This window comes from Bos grunniens, chromosome 1 (assembly GCF_055505025.1).
Source record: "Bos grunniens cultivar Pamir isolate PY7600 chromosome 1, Bosgru_T2T1.0, whole genome shotgun sequence".
In the NCBI taxonomy this organism is placed as follows: Eukaryota; Metazoa; Chordata; class Mammalia; order Artiodactyla; family Bovidae; genus Bos; species Bos grunniens.
Window position 1 is genome coordinate 104818685 of NC_141165.1, and position 21166 is coordinate 104839850.

Below are 21166 nucleotides of genomic sequence, written 5' to 3' on the forward strand. Positions count from 1 at the left end.
GCATCCAGTGAAGTTCTCATTTTCAGAGCCTGAGCGCCCCTCTGCACACAGTGCTACGGACATGAAATGGAAAGGCTGCCCAGCATAGAACATCAGCAGAGCCCCAGACCTACAGTCATGCTTTTCCCAGCCAGAAATTTTTAGACACTTCAACAGGAAACTTGTGGCACAGATGGAAAATAAATTGCATCTGTTAAGCAGAGTAAATGGGAGGGGGGGAGCTTCAAAGATCAAAAAGCTGTGTAAGAGATACTCTGAGGACCCAGATTATATAAATGCTTGTAAGCTATGAGTGTTTTCATACAGTGCTATTAAGAAACCTGCAATTAAGGTGTTGGAGGTTTTTCTTAAACACACACGCACACATACCCTCGCAGGGAAATCAATCCCCTCTCATAAAAGAACAGTGGTAGGTGTGCGGAGCGGTTTCCGTGCCCCGGGCAGGCACAGCGCCTGGAGACGAGTCAGTCTAACCTGTGGGAAGATACCATTTGATGTACCACCAAGAGCTAGAAGACAGCAGCGCCTCCCTGGGAGCCTGCCACTTCTCCTACAAACCTCAAACCAGGGTGTATGGAAGACTCTGCCCCTAGAGGTGGGGCAGGAGGGGAATGAGGGGTGGGGGAGATGTGCTTTCTTCTCCAGAGCCAGGCAGGGCATTTGTGAGACTGTCCTGCCGGCTCCTAACCAGGTAGGCACGCGGGCCTCACACCTGCAGCGTCTGGAATCGAGCCGTCCTGCTTCTGCTCAGCCGGGTTCCATAAAGGGCACAGATGGAACCTGACATTTTAGCGCGGCCAATGCCATCACCGGTGCTCTTTTCTCAGGGCTGACTCACAGTTAAAGTGTTTGAATAATTTAGACCCACTGCCATCTGAAAAACAAAAAACAAAACAAAACAAAACAGTCCAGGCTATTTAACTTCAGTAATGAGACCCAACCAGAAAAACTGTGGTGTGGGTAGAACCAGGTGAAACCAGGAAGTCTTTTCTTTAGGAAATGACGCTCAGGTGTGGTCGCTGGAATAGCAGCATTGCTATCACCTGGAACTGGTTAGAAATGAAAGTTCTCAGGCCCCATCCAGACTTCCTGAAGTGAGACTCCAGGAAGGGAGCCTAACCATGTGTGTGCTAACACAGCTTCCAGGGGTCTTGGTGACACGAAAGTTTGAAAACCACTGTCTCAGAGGGGTAAGTCGTGATCTCATTCTGTTTATTTATAGAATCATACAAATGGTAGAGGAGAATGGATTGGGTTGCATTCGGGTGAGAATTTCTGGCTTCTTGTCTTTCCTGACTTGTCTCAGGAGCCACGGTGAAAAATCCAAGGATACTTCCTTCCACGTGTTAGGCTGATCGCTGCTGTGCAGTTTGGGAGAGCTACATCAGCGGGTCTTACACTTTCTCAAGTTGCATTACAACCAAGTCTAGTTTATCCTGTTTCATATTGCAGTAATGTTTTCCTAAAAAAGCAGACAAATGCTGTGTACGTTGATATCAGGTAACTGTGTTTGGGCTGTGAAAGTACACAAAGGCCCACATAGAGAAAAAGTTTGGCTAGCAATGAACAACTACTGCTGAACATCACAGAATCACGCTGGATTCAGGGCAGGGGCAGGCAGAAGATGGAGACGTTATGACAACATTCTCTTCTGTCACTCAAACTTCATTTAGAAAACGTAGGCCTCCTTCAGAATTAAAAGGGGGGAGGATCCATAACTTCCACTTAAATAAAATAGCCCCTCTATTTAAGGCTCTCATAGTTATTAAACTAATGTTAGTACAGTACTTCTGGACTCACCAGTGTAAGAAGCTAAATAACTGCATGTGTACTATGATTATCAGCAACTGGAAGCAAGTGTCAGGGCATGCAGGAGCCACAAATCAAATATCTCATTGTTCTCTCCTTGACAGGCTTCCTCTGTTCCACAGATGTCATTAGTCCCAGGAAGCTGACCTGCAATTTCTCTAATCATAACCATCCAGTATTAGAGCTCCAAGAGTGAGATGTTTTTCTCCTAAAGTTTAGTGAAAGAGATTTTTACAACCATGTTTCTTATGCATGGCAGTCAGAAAATGATAAAATGCTGTTCTGAGGTATTTTGAGATGCCATATAATTTAATACATAACTGTCATCATGTTTTTCATTGGGTTATTTTTCCAAGAGAAGATTCCAGAATTTCTTGTAGGGGGTAATTATGAGCATACAGGGTATCTGTTGAGCAGCTCTGTAAAGGTGAGGAAGTGGGAGAGAGCTGTAGACTATAATAGAATAAACTCCCGGGGAAATTTTCAGCCCTAGTTCTCGACCTCATGAAAGATATTACCATCTCACTATCCCTAGAACAGGCCTGGAAGACAAAACAGAATTTAAAATTCTGATCTGACTCTCCCAGCAACATTTGATTTCTGTAAATGCTGCACTATAATTTCCCAAACTTTAGGCATCAATAAATCCTCTACTTAAGCCCCTATGTCTGATGTGGTAGATCATGTGTCAAATAGCTTCCCAAAGCATTTCAATCTCTGTCCTGTTCTCATGTAGAGGGTACAAGATCATGCGTGCGTGCTGACTCGTTTCAATTGTGTCCAACTCTTCACAACCATAGCCCGCCAGGCTTCTCTGTCCATGGGATTCTCTAGGCAAAAGTACTGGAGTGGGTTGCCTTGCCCTCCTCCAGGGGATCTTTACAACCCAGAGATCAAACCCTCATCTCTCGTGTCTCCTGCATTGGCAGGTGTGTTCTTTACCACTAGTGCCACCTGGGAAGCCCATGAGATCATAGAAAACATGTACGTTGGCCTCTGCCCCTGGTTCCTGGCATAGAGTTTCTGAAACCCTTGTAACAACCTGGATGATAGGAGAGGGTTTTGCTCTGATGAGATGACTCTGGTTGGGCTCGTGGATGTGGATGGGTCACTGGAAAGGCCAAGACATGATTAGGAACTTGAAATCTTCAGCCCTGCCCCTCATTCTCTTGAGAAGGGAGAAGGGCTGAAAATGGAGTTTATGATTGGTCATGCCTACATGATGAAGCCTCCATAAAATTCTAAAAGGAAGGAGCGCTGGAGAGTTTTCAGGTTGGTGAACAGGTGGAACTTCTAGGAGAGAGGCATGCCCAGAAAGGTCATGGATGCTCTGCATCCCCTCCCATATTCCTCACCATATGTGTCTTCTCATCTGGCTGTTCATCTGTTATCTTTCACTGCATCATTTGGTAAACTGGTAAGCAGATGTAAGTTCTTCCTTGAGTTCTGTGAGCTCTTTGAGCTAAATTAATCAAAGCCAAGGAAAGGGTGGTGGAACGCTCCTTTGTAAGAAAAGTCAGACAGAAGTCTGACTAGTGACCCGCTATGTGCAATTAGCTCTGAGGTAGGGTGGGGACAGTCTTATGGGACTGTATCAGATGACCCAAATACTGGAGTTTCAGCTTTAGCATCAGTCCTTCCAGTGAATATTCAGGGTTGATCTCCCTTAATATTGACTAGCTTGATTTCCTTGCTGTCCAAGGGACTTTCCAGGAGTCTTCTCCAGCACCACAGTTCAAAGGCATCAGTTCTTTGGTGTTCTGCCTTCTTTATGGTCCAGCTCTCACAACCTTACGTGATCACTGGGAAGACCACAGACTTGACTGTGTGGACCTTTGTCAGCTGAGTAATGTCTCTGCTTTTCAACACACTGTCTAAGTTTGCCATCACTTTCCTGCCAGGAAGCAACTGTCTTCTGATTTCATGGCTGCAGTCACCATCTGCAATGATTTTGGAGCCCAAGAAGAGGAAATCTGTCACTACTTCCACATTTTAGCCTTCTGTTTGCCATGCAGTAATGGGGCTGGGTGCCATGATCTTGGTTTTTTTTCATATTTATTCTTAAGCTAGCTCTTTCACTCTCCTCCTTCTCCCTCATCAAGAGGCTCTTTAGTTCCTCTTCACTTTCTGCCCTTAGAGTGGTATCATCCGCATATCTGAGGTTGTTGATGTCTCTCCTACCTATCTTGATTTCAGCTTGTAACTACAACCCTGGCATTTCTAATGATGTGCTCAGTATATGGATTAAGCAAACAGGGTGACAGCAGACGGCCCTGTCGTACTCCTTTCTCGATCTTAAACCAATCAGTTGTTCTATACAGGGTTTTAACTGTTGCTTCTTGACCCACATACAGGTTTCTCAGGAGACAGGTAAGATGGTCTGGTATCTTGGCTTATAAAGCATCATAAAAATTCTTGGCTTATAAAGCATCATAAAAATTCTTGGCTTGTAAAACATCAATTTACCATGGCTAATCAATAAGTCACATCAAAGTTTCCTTTGGAAAAGCCTCCTCGTATGTTACTCTCTCACCAGTCATGTTTTTACCTTGCTTGATATGCAGATAAAAACCTGTTGTTAGGGACTGAATGTTTGTGTCCCCCCCACCAAGCTTATATGCTAAAGTCCCAACCTCCAATATGTGAGTATTTGAAGTTGGGGCCTTTTGGGAGTAATCAGGATTAGGTGAGGTTGTGAGAGTAGAGCCTTGGTCCCATGAGATAAGTGTCCTCATAAGAAGAGATGCCAGGGAACTTAGTTTCTCTCCTTTCACCATGTAAGGGCACAGTGAGAAGGCAGTCTTTTGTAAGCCAAGAAGAGAGCCCTCACCAGAAACCAACCAGCCTGGCACCTTCATCTCAGACTTCTAGCCTCCAGAACTGTAAGAAATAAATTTTTGTTTAAGCCACCTAGTCTATGGTGTTGTGTTAATATACATGCTTTGGCCTAAGAATCTTTTTATTAGAAAATTTAGTATTAATGTATTTTTTGGCTTTGCTGTGCATCTTGCAGATTGTTAATTCCCCAACCAGGGATTGAAGCTGAGCCCTTGGCAGTGAAAGTGCAGAGCCCTAACCACTGGACCACCAGGGAATTCCCAAGTATTAATTTTTATTTTGAAGACATTACAAATAACAAATGAAGAAAAAAATAAAATACTTATTGATCAATTTGTATATATCAGGAGCTGAAATAACAATAATTGTTATTATTATTATCAATAATATTATTATTACAAATGAAGAAGCTGAAGTCTAGAAATGTTAAGTAATAATAGGTCCAAGATCACTTAAATAAGAATCAGTCAGGATAAACCCCATGACTTGTCTTCTGGGAATGACTATGCTCTTTCCTTCTCATCCAAATCCTCTTTCTCCTGTATTCTAAGAGAACTTGGTCTGTTCCATTCATGAAACTCTTTATATATTGTCTTTCAATACAGGTATTTGTAAGAAAAGTATATATATATATATATAGTCATTGAATATAATAAATATATGGTCAAAATATTATTTTTTACATACCTTTCATTTTTTTACAAGTTGAGACCTTGAGGCCATTAACTGCAGACCTGAGAAATTATGTCTCTATACAGAGTACCAACAGTTTGAATATTTGTTGCTTGATGAGGGACTTAATTTCTGCTTTGAAAAGCTTAAGTTTATAATCATTACTCTGAGTTAAGCTTTTTTATAACAAAGACTACATTAAAATAAAAATTATAGAACTTTTCATTTTAAAAATTATGAAATAAAACCTTAGTGGAAGACTAAGGTAAACAGTTGGGAATGAGATATTTTGCGAAATTGAGTTTTTTTTCTCATCATTAAGAATGATGGGATATAGAATATCCAATATGTTCTTGAATAAAGCATATTGAATAACATCAATATGTTCTATGAGTGGAAATTTGCCATGTTAGAGATTCTATAAAACTCTTGATGTACTGAGGACATTTCACAGATGTTTATTGTTATATCGCATTAAAAATACCAGTGATGAGGTAATTAGACATACTGTCCAATCTTAATCCTAGTTAAAAAGAAAATTAATTAATGTAAAATGTACCTCAAAATTATGTCATTTGCTAAGGTAATTAGAAGGCTTAATGTATATTTAAATATATTTATACATATAATAACAATTGAGCTAAAAAAGATAAAAATTCAAACTCTCATTTCTTTAGAAACCATTGGTATCATTTTAGGTGGATGAACACAAGAGTGAAAAATAAAACCTTCAGCTTGAACACTCTGGTACTTCATAAAAAACCACCTATCCTTTGTTCTGACTGCCCAAAAATAAAAATGATTTAGGGGCAAGAAGGTTTGAAATAATCTTTAAGTCAAGTAGTATATAAAAGCAATTATGAGGAGTGACATGTTCTATGCTATGCGGGAAAAAGTATATAAAAATGTCAAAATAGTAGCAATAAAAAGACTATAAACTTCATCCTCGTGTCCAGTCAGGAAATGAAAGATCTTTGTAACAGGCCGTGTTTTGAAAAAGTTAAAGTACTCTGGAGTTAAACATATTGTAGGACCTGTAGGGCCCGGTCGCCACTAGTTCCCAGGAAGGATAAGGGGGAGAACGTACACATGACGTAAAAGTGGTTGTTTTAGAACTTTCTTTCCTTTTCTTTGTACATGAGGGAAATAAAAGGCAGACAGTTTGCTGCCATGTTTCTTCCCGCCCAGAAAAGCTCTGGATAAAACACGGGTGCGGCCACACGCCCGCCCCCTCCGTCACATTCCTGCGCTTCTTCCCCGCGCTGTGCGCCCCTCCCTATGCGTGCTTCAGGGCCGCTCCAGAGTTGCCCTCCGTGGACCCCACCTCGACCAGCAGTTATCCGCCCTGAACGCCATTCTCCAGAGCTTTGCTAGGTGTTGCCAACTAGATAAACAATATAAGCTAAAATCTTTCTCGCTGATAAATGGTAGAGTATGTTATCCAGACTGAAACACATTTCATTTTAATGCCTCCTGCCAGGAGGAAAACAGCGTAGACATTTCTGCTAACGTCAATAGAGAAAAACTCTGGGCCTTTGACTTTTCTCCCAGATAAAGCATTTCACCACATTTTTAAGATCTCCCTGCAGTCAGCCAAGTTGCAGCCTTCCAGTCTCACTGCCTACTTTCATCAGGAAAGTCCCCCAAATACCCTCTTATATCCTAAGACCTCCTTATGTTAAAGATGCCTACACACACACACACACACACACACAAGAATTTAATAAATTGAGTCTTTGAGCATGAGTAGAACTTTTATCTATGCAATTGTGTTAGCTTTCATGGCTGCATAACAAATAGCAGGAAGAGAGTAAAGCATCATCCATTTATTAGCTCCCAGTTCTGTGGATCAGAGTCTGGGTAGGCTCACCTCAGTACTCTGCTTGGGTTCTCACAAGGCTGAAACCCAGGCATCAGTCCAACTGAGTTCTTAATTGGAGCCTCTTCTCAAGCATTCAGATTCTTGGAGAATTCAGTTACTTGCAGGGCTGAGGTACCCACTTCCTTCGTGGTGGTCACTTAGGACTATGATCAGTTCCTAGAGTCCACTCTCAGGTCCTGGCTCTGAAACTCCTGTCCAAACAACAGCTTCCTTCTCATTCATCCCTACTCAGGCTTTTGATCTTCCTGTCTCTCCTTCTGCCACCAGCTAGAGAAAACTCTCTACTTTTAAAGGGCTCTTGTGATGAGGTTAGTCCATATGGATAACCTATCTATGGTCAATTGATTGATAACCTTATTTACAAGTGGAAAACTTTCTTTTATCATGTTGTTGTTCAATCGCCAAGTCGTGTCTGACTCTTTATGACCCAATAAACTGCAGCATGCCAGGTTTCCTGCCCTTCACTATCTCCCAGAGTTTTCTCAAACTCATGTTGATTAAGTCAGTGAGGCCATCCCACTATCTCATCCTGTCGTCCCCTTCCCCTCCTGCCTTCAATCTTTCCCAACATCAGGGTCTTTTTCAAAGAGTTGGCTCTTTGCATCAGGTGGCCAAAGTATTGGAGCTTCAGCATCAGTCCTTCCATTGAATAGTCAGGGTTGATTTCCTTTAGGATTGACTGGTTTAATCTCCTTGATGTCCAAAGGACTCTCAAGAGTCTTCTTCAGCACTACAGTTTGAAAGCATCAATTCTTCAGTGCTCAGCCTTCTTTAGGTAACACAACAGCAGGAGTAATGCTGAGAGCAATATTCATAGGGGCCATTTTAGAATTCTGTCAGCTACAGGGATCTCATAGATATTTGCTTATAAAGTTTTTATAGCAGTCTTTATTTTTGCCCATTTTATGGGTGACTTCTGTAGATGCTTTAGCTGTCTCCAACAGAAAAATAACTCTTTAGAGCAGAGATGTTTTCTTTCTCAGTAAATTACTGTGAAAGAGAGACAATTGAGGCAAAGAAAAAGTAAAATATAAAAGGGTGCCATATTTGTTATGTCTAATCAGACTATAAGGAGATAAGCTGCAGTTTAGGTAAGGGATTCAGAATTATGTATATGGAAATCAAATAATAAAAATTTGTAAATTTGGGTCAGGATGAAACTCAAAAGGCACAAAAAGACATATGTGATACACTGGATTATGAAACTAAATTTTATCCCAGCTGAAAATTACAAGCTGGGAGTCTTCCAGGGTTAAAGCTGCTAAAACCAGATTGTAAGAAGGGACTCAGAGGATGTGGCTCAGGTAGCAGCACCCTTGAAGAGGTGCCTGGGTGCTGTGCCCAGTCCACGTTCCTTACCTGAACCTGGATCAGTACCCTTCCTGTGGTTCTAAGTTGTTACCCAGCAAACACAACATGCTTTCTCTCTCTCTTTTTTCCCAGTTTTACAATTGACAGACAAAATTGTATCTGTTTAGAGTGTACAGTGTCCCTGGACTGGAAAAAGTCAGTTTTCATTCCAATCCCAAAGAAAGGCAATGCCAAAGAATGCTCAAACTACTGCACAAGTGAGTTCATCTCACATGCTAGTAAAGTAATGCTCAAAATTCTCCAAGCCAGGCTTCAACAGTATGTGAACAGTGAACTTCCAGATGTTCCAGCTGGTTTTAGAAAAGGCAGAGGAACCAGAGATCAAATTGCCAACATCTGTTGGATCATCGATAAAGCAAGAGAGTTCCAGAAAAACATCTATTTCTACTTCATTGACTATGCCAAAGCCTTTAACTGTGTGGATCACAATAAACTGTGGAAAATTCTGAAAAAGATGGGAATACCAGACCACCTGACCTGCCTCTTGAGAAACCTGCTTGTGGGTCAGAAATTAGAACTGGACGTGGAGCAACAGACTGGTTCCAAACAGGAAAAGGAGGATGTCAAAGCTGTATATTGTCACCCTGCTTATTTAACTTATATGCAGAATACATCATGAGAAATGCTGGGCTGGAGGAAGCACAAGCTGGAATTAAGATTGCTGGGAGAAGTATCAATAACCTCAGATATGCAGATGACACCACCCTTATGGCAGAAAGTGAAGAAGAACTAAAGAGCCTCTTGATGAAAGTGAAAGAAGAGAGTGAAGAAATTGGTTTAAAGCTCAGCATTCAGAAAAATAAGATCGTGGCATCCGGTCCCATCACTTCATGCGAAATGGAAAAACAGTGGAAACAGTGGCTGACTTTATTTTGGGGGGCTCCAAAATCCCTGCAGATGGTGACTGAGCCATGAAATTAAAAGACAGTTACTCCTTGGAAGAAAAGCTATGACCACCTATACAGCATATTCAAAAGCAGAGACATTACTTTGCCAACAAAGGTCTGTCTTGTCAAGGCTATGGTTTTCCCTGTAGTCATGTATGGATATGAGAGTTAGACTATAAAGAAAGCTGAGCGCCGAAGAATTGATGCTTTTGAACTGTGGTGTTAGAGAAGACTCTTGAGAGTCCCTTGGACTGCAAGGAGATCCAACCAGTCCATCCTAAAGGAGATCAGTCCTGAATATTCATTGGAAGAACTGATGTGGAAGCTGAAACTCCAATACTTTGGCCACCTGATACAAAGAGCTGACTCACTTGAAAAGACCCTGATGCTGGGAAAGATTGAAGGCAGGAGGAGAAGGGGCTGACAAAGGATAATATGGTTGGATGGCATCACTGACTCAATGGTCATGAGTTTGAGTAAACTCCAGGAGTTGATGCTGGACAGGGAGGCCTGGCGTGCTGCAGTCCATGGGGGTCGCAAAGAGTCGGACACGACTGAGCAACTGAACTGAACGAAACTGTCCCTGGAAAAGAAAGTGTCAGCCCTCTCCAGTATTCTTGCCTGAGAAATCCCATGAACAGAGGAGCCTGGCAGGCTACTGTCCGTGGGGTCACAAAGAGTCGGCCACAGCTTAGCAGCTAAGCAATAGAGTGTACAGTGTAATGATTTGATATGCATGTGCTTTGTGGAATGACTACCACAGTCAGATTAACAAACACATCCATAAGCTCACATAGTTACCTTTGTGTGTGTGTGTACACTTAAAATCTATTCTTTTAGCCAACTTCAAGTATACAATACAGCACTATAAACCTTGGCCACTAAACTGTACATTAGATCCTCAAATTTATTCATGTTATAACTGAAGGCTTCTACCCACTGACCAGCATGCCTCCCCTGTTATTCCCACCCCCAGACCCTGGCAACCACCCTTCTATTCTGTTTCTGAAAGTTTGGCTTTGTGAACATTTTTTAAGATTCCACATATGCATGAGATCATACAGTATTTGTCTTTCTCTGTCACACACAGCAGGCTCTTGATGGTGATCTGTACCTTTTAGTTGGGTGATTGAGTGCTCTACTGCAGAAAAGGATAAATTCAATAGAGTTCACCTCTTTGTGTAAGCTGTTCTGTAGTTATTATGCTGCTTTATAAGTGCTTTATCTGTTGTAAGATGTTTCAAGTGGATATGAGCATCTAATTTATTGAACTTATAAATCTGATTTACTAAATTTAGAAGAGTTTATAAAGATTACAGGTATCTTACATGTTAGATTTGTAAGTTTGCCTTATCAGGTGAAATATTTGAGAGAATCAGTTCATCAAATTGGCAATAAAAGAGTGAAATATCTAAGAAAATCTAGTTCATAAATGTTCTAAGTGATGTTAACATTTAAAGCATTTAATCCCTCAAATCTATAAGGTAATTGAGCATTAATTAAATAACAAATTGTGTTTAAAATTATAACACAATAACATTTGTAAATATATTAACAAGATTTGTGAGTTAAAAGTGAAGGCTTATATAAACTAGGCTATAAAATTTATACTTTTTATAAATTGAATATTTGCACAAGCATATAGGGAACTATAACTATGATCTTCTGCACCAAAAAAAAAGCAGCTTTGGGTACTACAAACTCAATTACCATTATTAAACATTGATGAGTAATATAACTGTAGGGGATATCAATCACAGTAGTTACCATTTATTACCTCCAACTACATATCAGTTCTGTGATATACATCAAGTTTATTCATTTATTTTTTGTTTTGTTTTTGCTCTTTAAGTGTGCTGACAATCTTTTAATGAGCTCACAATCTTTTAAAGTCTAAAAATATAATTTCACATACTAGTTGGAATTCCTTTGGTCACAAGTAACAGAAAAGAACTGAAGTCAAATTGTTTTAATAATAATAATGATAACAGCAGTAACAGCAATAAGAAGACAGGGATTTGGTGGGTCAAGTAACTTAAGAAGTCCAAAGGTAGAGAAGTTACACCATGTGGATCTTCTTTCCAAAAAGGATGGACTGTCAACTGTGACGAGTGGAGGTAACTCAGCCACCAGCCACTGGGCATTGGGGTTCCCACAGTCTTGATCTGGGACCACACTCTTTCTGGGCAGCCCTGGTCAGTAAGCACAGGTGGAGTACCAGGGCCTGGGCATTTCTGCCAGTGTGAGAATCCTCTAATAAACATGTCTTACTCTAAATCTCCCTGTTGGGCTGGCCAGTAGTTTATAAAATCTGCATCACAGTCTGGGCTCCCCTTGCCCAATCCTGAGTTCCTCCCCTTTGCTTTCACAGGTGTCACTGTCCAGCACGCTTCTTCACTTTTTTCTTCCACTGGCATTACCCCTAATAAATCGTGGTCACTGGGCAGCCATCTCCAAGCTGCTTACTGAAGGGCATGAATGGCCTCTTAGGCCAGTAGTTTAGTGATGCCACAGGGCCCACTGTGTATCTGACTCTCTACTCTGCCTTGCTGAGTGCAGAACTGCCCTAAAGCTGTCAGTCTTCATGACAGTACCATGCCACAAGAACCAGCTGGAGCTAACTGCTTCCCTTTCACAGCCAGTGGGAGAAGGGAGCATCTTTTGGTAACATTCACATGAGAGAGAATAATTTTATTCTCCAGATGTTCTTCATCAAACATCTCCTTTATGGCCCTTTGACACAGCTTGAATCATCCTATCCGACCACTGAGACTGTGGTCCACTTCTTCAGCTCCTGTGAGATCAATTCCAACCAATCTGCAAAGCTGGGAAGCTCTAGGTCCCATTAGAAAGGAGACAGAAAGAATGAATGCTGGGGAGGCAACAATGCATTTCCTTGAGAGGTTTGTTTTAATGTAATTTCTTCTAGGACAATGAAGCAATTCATATCACCCAGGAAAGTAAAATTCTGAAACTGATTCTTACTGTCATCCACAGATCCATTGCAATTAACCTAATGTTAGACCACCATCAAAGGTGGCTGCACAAAATACTCCTGTAAACATCTGTGCAGGTGTTAGGCAGAACACTTATTTTACTATTACTGGGGGAATGACACTCTTGCACTATTAACAGTCTCTGCGTTTGTTTCACAGACACTGAGCCTCAGGTCATCATAGTTCTCCTATTTTCCTCTGGAGTAAGCAGTATGCCCCAATTTTATTGTGCAAGATTCCTTTTGTGATTCAGCTATTTGCAGCTTGTTTTATTTTTTTTTTTCCAATGGTGCTGTATCAGTTAAGTTTTTCAGTTCCGGAATCAAAGGATAAGCATTCTTGAACACTACCCAATATCATACCACAGAATTATTCCCGTGAGAGCACTGCTGCTACTAGCCATGAGCATAAGCTCTAGAGTATACACTGCTAATAATGCAGGCACACAAGCCAGATGCTGCCACTGGAACTCTGACCACTGCAGTTTCTGGAAGCTGGATGTCCTGGTGCCTCTGCCCACAGACTTGCCAGAGTGAATTCTATGGAGTTCTTCCTTCTCCAGATCACTGGGTTCCCCTTCAAACAGGGGCCAGAGCACCTGATGAGTAGAGCCCACATCCTGAGCCTTGGCTGTAAGGGAACAGCAGGTGGACAGTTTCTACCAATTTCAACTTCTAGAACGGGAGATGAGCTCTGCCTCCCAAGGTAGAAGATTCCATATGCTGGATTCCTTGCATTTACTTTTGTTCTTCTAAAGTCTCCAGTGAGTAATCCTCAAAAGGATTTTATAAGTTTTCCTTAGTAGTTAAAGCCTATGAGAAAAGAATACACTGGTATTCAAATGTCTTATGAGCCAAGTGTCAGTCATAATTGTCAACAACCCCATTAAGCTTGGACTTCCTGGGGAAGCTGGTTACAGCATTCAAAATACATTTGTATTCCATTTTTGTTTTGTTAGTAAGATGAGAATATATTGCCTTTATTAATGCTAAACCCATAGACTTTACAAAGAGTACTTGTCACTATTATCTCACCATTCCTATAAACATTCATCTTGGAAAGATTAAATTCAACTCGGCAGATGTTTATTCAGCTCATAATAAATGCAAGACTTTGTGCTAGGGACTGGGGGATGACAAATTTGCCTTAAACTGTCACTGTGGTGACTACTTATTTTAATTCCTTCATCATATAAAAATTGAGTATTAACCATTCATGATCTACTTTTATATTTTACTGTCAACTTTCTATTATTTCCAATTCTATAGAAGAGTTCAAAAATCTCCACAATACATTTTTAGAGGTTAATCTTCATTACAATTTATCTCTTGTTCATATTATGAATACAATTTTGAAATCCAAGCAATATATATTTGAAGATAAAATGCAATTGATAAAGATGTTATTATTCATATACTTAAGTTATTCCTATCATTATTGTGCAAAAAGAACATTAGAAATTCACAAATGTGAGTGTGTGTTTGAGGAGACATATTGTTTACACTTGCTTGTGTGCTAACATATTTAGTAGGTGTTATCAGCAGAGGAGCCTTATGAGAAGACATTGATCAGAGTTCTGTTTCAGTGATGGAGGTTGGCACAATCCTATAGTATTTGAACTGGATAAAAAGGTAAAGGTCACGACTCATCTCTGAATTGAGTTTTGAATTGAGCCTCATTGTCACCTTCATATTTCTGTTGCTTTATGATCCACTCCTTCAGTTTCTGCAATCAAACAAGCCTGAGTTTCTCCCCACAGACCACATGAAAAGTGCAAGTGTTAGTCTCTCTGTCGAGTCCAACTCTTCATGACAACATGGGCTATAGCCCACCCAGCTCCTCTGTCCATGGAATTCTCCAGGCAAGAATACTGGAGTGGGTTGCCATTCCCTTCTTCAGGGGATCTTCCTAAACCCAGGATCGAACCCGGGTCTCCTGCATTACAGGCAGATTCTTTACCATCTGAGCCACCAGGGAAGCCTCACAGACCACATACTTTTAGGCAATTATATAACCTCTGTCTATCTTAGTTTTCATGTCTAAAGAGGAACTGAAAACAATGCTTTCACAAATGGCTGCTGGTGAGAATTAAATAACACACTGTATTTAAAACTCTTAGTCATATCACCCAGTAATCCCGATCCTAGATATTTACTGAAAAAAAATAAAGACACATGCCACCCCAAACCTATACAGGATGACCGTTACAAATAGCGATGTTGTTGATCAGATGTGAATTGGATACGTAAAGTGTTGTGGGCAGTGCCAGCTCTGAGGGAGGCCTTTGAGGAGTTATTAGGGTCCTTTCCATTGGTTAGAATTGCACATTGAGGAAATCAATATTTATCAGTTTACTATGAGATAACAGGTTACAGGAGACTGATTTACTTTAACTAGTCTCGTAACCCATTGAAGTATAAAGGCAATAGAACCTGTCAACAGAATTCGTAGGGTCAGCACGATCCTGTGCCCTGGTCCTGCCATCACAATTTCTCCTTGTGGGCAGGAGATACATATCAGGGCAGCCTTATACATATCAGCTTCCTGGGTGGGCAGGGGGTCAGCACAGGGAGAGAAGTTAGTTCAAAATGTCATACGAACCAGGTCATAAGAAGAGCTCTGTCAATAATTCCTGTTTTCATCATTCACCAGAATCCATATCTTTGTTGAATAGTGTGGGATAAAAACCCATGACATCTTGTTGGCAGCTCTCTGTGCTCCTGCTACTCAGTCTTCAGGTCTGGTACATCACCCTTGACAGAAGCAACTTTCAGCTGCTCTTTCCTCTGAGATGTTATGCTTATTAAATTTGGTGTTCCCAGGTTGCCTTCACCTCATGAGAGCTAGTATCTAATATACCCTCAGCAAGTAGTTAATGCCGTCCTTTGAGGGATTGCTTTTGCTAGTTTCACAATGAAAGCACAATTAAAACTTTGGTTATCTATTGCTCCATAACAAACCAACCCAAGGATTAGTGGTGTAGAACAATGGCAATCATCTTTGTATTAACTCTCCTGGTTTGGGGTGTTGAGTGGGCTCAGTCAGGTGGTTTCCCTCAGGGTGTCTCCTGTAGTTACAGTCAGCCAATGGACAGTGCTGGAGTACTCTGAATGACATGAGAGATTAATAGGAAAAAAAATTTTTATTTAACATATGTATATTGGGACTCTATAAGATATGGTAAGTTCTTTTAGAACTAATACCCCCAAAAGATGTCCTTTTCATTATACGGGACTAGAATGCAAAAGTAGGAAATCAAGAAACACCTGGAGTAACAGGCAAATTTGGCCTTGGAGTACGGAATGAAGCAGGACAAAAGCTAATAGAATTTTGCCAACAGAACGCATTGGTCATAGCAAACACCCTCTTCCAACAACACAAGAGAAGACTCTACACATGGACATCACCAGATGGTCAACACCGAAATCAGATTGATTATATTCTTTGCAGCCAAAGATGGAGAAGCTCTATACAGTCAGCAAAAATAAGACCGGGAGCTGACTGTGGCTCAGATCATGAACTCCTTATTGCCAAATTCAGACTTAAATTGACAAAAGTAGGGAAAACCACTCGAACATTCAGGTATGACCTAAATCAAATCCCTTACGATTATACAGTGGAAGTGAGAAATAGATTTTAAAAACTAGATCTGATAGACAGAGTGCCTGATGAACTATGGATGGAGACTATTGTACAGGAGACAGGGATCAAGAGCATCCCCAAGAAAAAGAAATCAAAAAAGCAAAATGGCTGTCTGAGGAGGCCTTACAAATAGCTGTGAAAAGAAGAGAAGCAAAAAGCAAAGGAGAAAAGGAAAGATATATCCATTTAAATGCAGAGTTCCAAAGAATAACAAGGAGAGATAAGAAAGCCTTCCTCGGTGATCAATGCAAAGAAATAGAGGAAAACAACCAAATGGGAAAGACTAGAGATCTGGTCAAGAAAATCAGAGATACCAAGGGAACATTTCATGCAAAGATGGACTCAATAAAGGACAGAAATAGTATGAACCTAACAGAAGCAGAAGATATTAAGAAAAGGTGGCAAGATACACAGAAGAACTGTACAAAAAAGATCTTCACGACCCAGATAATCATGATGGTGTGATCACTGACCTAGAGCCAGACATCGTGGAATGTGAAGTCAAGTGGGCCTTAGAAAGCATCACTACAAACAAAGCTAGTAGAGGTGATAGAATTCCAGTTGAGCTATTTCAAATCCTGAAAGATGATGCTGTGAAAGTGTTGCACTCAACATGCCAGCAAATTTGGAAAACACAGCAATGGCCGCAGGACTGGAAAAGGTCCGTTTTCATTCCAAACCCAAATAAAGGCAATGACAAACACAATTGCACAATTGCAGTCATCTCACACGCTAGTAAAGTAATGCTCAAAATTCTCCAAGCCAGGCTTCAGCAATACGTGAACTGTGAACTTCCAGATACTCAAGCTGGTTTTAAAAAAGGCAAAGGAACAAGAAACAAGAAACAATAAACAAAAAACTTGCCAACATCTGCTGGATCATTGAAAAAGCAAGAGATTCCAGAAAAACATCTATTTCTGCTTTATTGACTATGCCAAAGCCTTTGACTGTGTGGATGATCACAAACTGTGGAAAATTCTGAAAGAGATGGGAATACCAGACCACATGACCTGCCTCTTGAGAAATCTGTATGCAGGTCAGAAGCAACAGTTAAAACTGGACATGGAACAACAGACTGATTCCAAATAGGAAAAGGAGTACATCAAGACTGTATATCGTCACCCTGCTTATTTAACTTATATGCAGAGCACATCATGAGAAACGCTGGGCTGGATGAAGCACAAGTTGGAATTAGATTGCTGGGAGAAATATGAATCACCTCAGCTATGCAGATGACACCACTCTTATGGCAGAAAGTGAAGAAGAACTAAAGAGCCTCTTAATGAAAGTGAAAGAGAAGAGTGAAAAAGTGGGCTTGAAAACTCAACATTCAGAAAACTAAGATCATGGCATCCCCATCACTTCATGGCAAATAGATGGGGAAACAGTGGAAACAGTGACAGACTTTATTTTTGGCGGCTCCAAAATCACTGCAGATGGTGACTGCAGCCATGAAATTAAAAGACACTTACTCCTTGGAAGGAAAGTTATGACCAACCTAGACAGCATATTAAAAAGCAGAGACATTATTTTGCCAACAAAGGTCCATCTAGTCAAGGCTATGGTTTTTCCAGTGGTCATGTATGGATGTGAGAGTTGGGCTATAAAGAAAGCTGAGCACCAAAGAATTGATGCTTTTGAATTGTGGTATTGGTAAAGATTCTTGCGAGTCCCTTGGACTGCAAGGAGATCCAGCCAGTCCATCCTAAAGGAGATCAGTCCTGAGTGTTCATTGGAAGGACTGATGCTGAAGCTGAAACTCCAATACTTTGGCCACCTGATGGGAAGAGCTGACTCCTTGGAAAAGACCCTGATGCTGGGAAAGATTGAAGGCAGGAATGGAAGGGGCTGACAGAGGATGAGATGGTTGTATGGCATCACCAATTCAATGGACATGTTTGAGAAAACTCCAGGAGTTGGTGACGGCCAGGGAGACCCTGAGTGCTGCAGTCCATGGTGTTGCAAAGAGTCGGACACGACTGAACGACTGAACGACTGAACTGGTAAGATATGAAGCCCAAGGAGAAGTTAGGAAATTGAGGTTTATATGTTATCTGAGAAAAGGGGAAGGTGGTAACGGTTTAGGTCTTCAAAGGGAAGGAAGACCCTCACAAAAGAAGATGAAAAACAAGCAAAATTTAGTAAACAAACATTTGCTGGGCCATATAGATATCATGGGATGCTGAGAGAAATTTTCACAAACAGACTTTCTCAGTTCCTCCCTGGCTACCAAACCAATTCACATTCTAGTTTACATTATATTGTGGTTATCCATGATGATAGCTCCCGTTCTAGAACAAGTTATATGTAAATTCTTTTAGGCAGGATAATGGGCAAGGACAAAGCTTCTTCTGTGTCTTTTTAGCTGGAAATGATTGTTTTTAGCTCAAAATAATCCCCATGCTAAAGAGACACATTTTGGGGTGGCAAGTTTTGCTTCCATACAATTCCATTAATCCACAAAGATTCAAGTTGAAGACAGTGAAATTCCCCAGGCTGCATGATTCAATCTACATCTTATCATTTATGGGAACTATTTGCTATTTGTACTAGAAAAGGCTTTCCTAGTGTCTCAGACAGTAAAGAATCCACCTGCAGTGAGAGACCCATGTTCAATCTCTGGATAAGGAAGATCCCCTGGAGAAAGGAATGGCAACTAACCGAAGTGTTCTTTCCAGGAGAATATCGTGGGCAGAGGAGCCTGGTGGGCTACAGTCCATGGGATCACAAAGAGTTGGATACAACTGAGTGACTAACACTTTCACTTTACTTTTTCACTTTGTACTAGAAATCATGGTTCAGAAATGGAGAGTTTTACCACATTGATGTCAGTGAGCAAAATCACATCATTTGCACTGCGCACCCCCACACACACACCCACCCCCTTCAGGCCTACATTTGAGGCTTGGTAGGAAACCAACAGATTTAAAATCTTTACATATGGTCACTAAATTTTCTTTAATCTTTGAAACTAAACCATGGAACACTTGTCAGCCTCACTCTAGAAAGAGTTTTCACACAGGCTGTGAATATGAGCTGCAGACATGTGGTGACCTGACCCACATTCTCCTCCTCTAATCTAATGTAACTACGTCTCCTAGTGTCCAAGATAACTATTAGTAGGGCTGTAGCAACAACCACTGCTTGATAAGTCCTAAAACAGAGCCTGCATGGGATGTTCAGTGAATTCCCTTGATTATACATCACAGAGGAGACCACAGGAGTAAGTGAAAATTTGCTAAACTGACAAGGCCCGTCCTCTGTTGATGCTGTGCTAAAATGTAAGCTGCCCTCCAGGAAATTACACGGACTTGCAGTCAGGAAAGACTGTTTTTTGTTTCTTTGAAATTTTATTTATTTTTTAATTATAGTTGCTTTACAATGTTGTGTTAGTTTCTACTGTACAGCAAAGTGAATCAGCTCTGTGTATACATATATCCGGAGAAGGCAATGTCACCCCACTCCAGTACTCTTGCCTGGAGAATCCCATGGATGGAGGAGCCTGGTAGGCTGCAGTCCATGGGGTTGCTAAGAGTCGGACACGGCTGAGTGACTTCACTTTCACTTTCCACTTTCACGCATTGGAGAAGGAAATGGCAACCCACTCCAGTGTTCTTGCCTGGAGAATCCCAGGGACGGGGGAGCCTGATGGGCCGCCGTCTATGGGGTCGCACAGAGTTGGACACTGTGCGACTGAAGTGACTTAGCAGCAGCAGCAGCAGCAGAAGCATACATATATCCCCTCTTTTTTGGTTTTCTTTGTAGCAGTTCTTCAAGAACAAAGCTGGTTCCTGAATATATTACCTTACCTCTTAGCAACACTTAGTTTTTTCCTCTTAGCTCACTTCTCCTCACCCGCTCTGAACCAGGGATGCCCAGACCAGATACTGTAATGTGGCCAACTCGATCAAAGAGCAGAGTCTCATGGCAGAGAGTGGAGTCACTGGTGAACTCATACAACAAGCAGTAACTGCACTTTAATTGGTCTCCATTGTCTAACTCCACAATTACTTTTGATTAGGGTATGTTTACAGCAAGAAGAGAGTCTAAGCAATTCCACCAAGGATGATATATATTATTCACATGGGTCTGAAAAATTAAATATACCCTCAGAATTATTCACAACCAACAAAGCTAATTGTCCCCAGAATGGTAATCAGCAATTACATTACAAAGACAGGAAAGGAAACATCCACATTATAGCTTTGCTTCAATGACTTAGAAATTTTCTCACAGGTAACATTTATATACATTCTCATTTAACCCTACTTTATGGCTCATTAAATATTTAAGAAGAAAATTAAAAAGGAAAGAACAGAAAATTTTTTTTTCCATAAAAATTAGAGAGACTGTCACTTCTAGAAGCCAAATTTACAGAGAAAATGCTCTTATTTCCTTTACTTATATATTAATTTATTCAAAACACATTTGTTAAACTCTCACACACTACTGGGAGTAAAATGTGGTACAACCATTTTGGAAAACTGGTGATTTTTATTGTAAAAAAATTAATAAACAGAAACCTCAGTTAAGAAGTCAGGAAACCAGAAGGGGGAGGTTTCATGCCCTATAATGATAGCAGAGCCCAACAGGGAGAAGGAAGACTTCTTTCCAGGCAAGGACTCAGCCAACGGAAAGTCATGGATTCTTGGTTTACTACAATCCTCCCGGCTTCCTTTTCCTTCTATAGAAGTGTCCTCTTTCCCTTGTGTGGGGACTTGCTTGTGATTCACCGTGGTTATAGACGCCAAACTGAAAATTCTCTGCTGGTCCCAAATAAACGTATCTTTGCTGGAGGAATATTTGGTGGTCTATTTGTTTCAGGTCAACACCAAGAAAGGTGAAAATATGCAAAACTTATGATTCATCGCTTTTTCTCTTAGAAGTGCAAATACACATGCACCAAAACACACGTATGAGAATGTTCACATCAGCACTGTTCTTAACAGCCCCAAACTGGAGACTTAAATGCCCAGGAGTGGACCAAATAAATAAATTATGGTATCCTTACACAATGGAATATTATCAAGCTAGGAAAATAAGTTAACTAGAGCTGTACATATAACAAT

General features: G+C 40.8%; 1 long non-coding RNA gene across 4 annotated transcripts in view; it reads left to right on the forward strand.

Moving 5' to 3' along the window:
* The first annotated feature begins 1061 nt into the window (after window positions 1–1061).
* The window catches only part of LOC147380051 (uncharacterized), a 50274-nt gene continuing 30169 nt past the window's right edge, over window positions 1062–21166 (forward strand). For all 4 annotated transcript variants that reach the window (XR_015166398.1, XR_015166394.1, XR_015166393.1 and 1 more), the window contains exon 1: window positions 1062–1190. This is a non-coding gene — a long non-coding RNA (uncharacterized LOC147380051). The remainder of the gene's footprint in view (window positions 1191–21166) is intronic.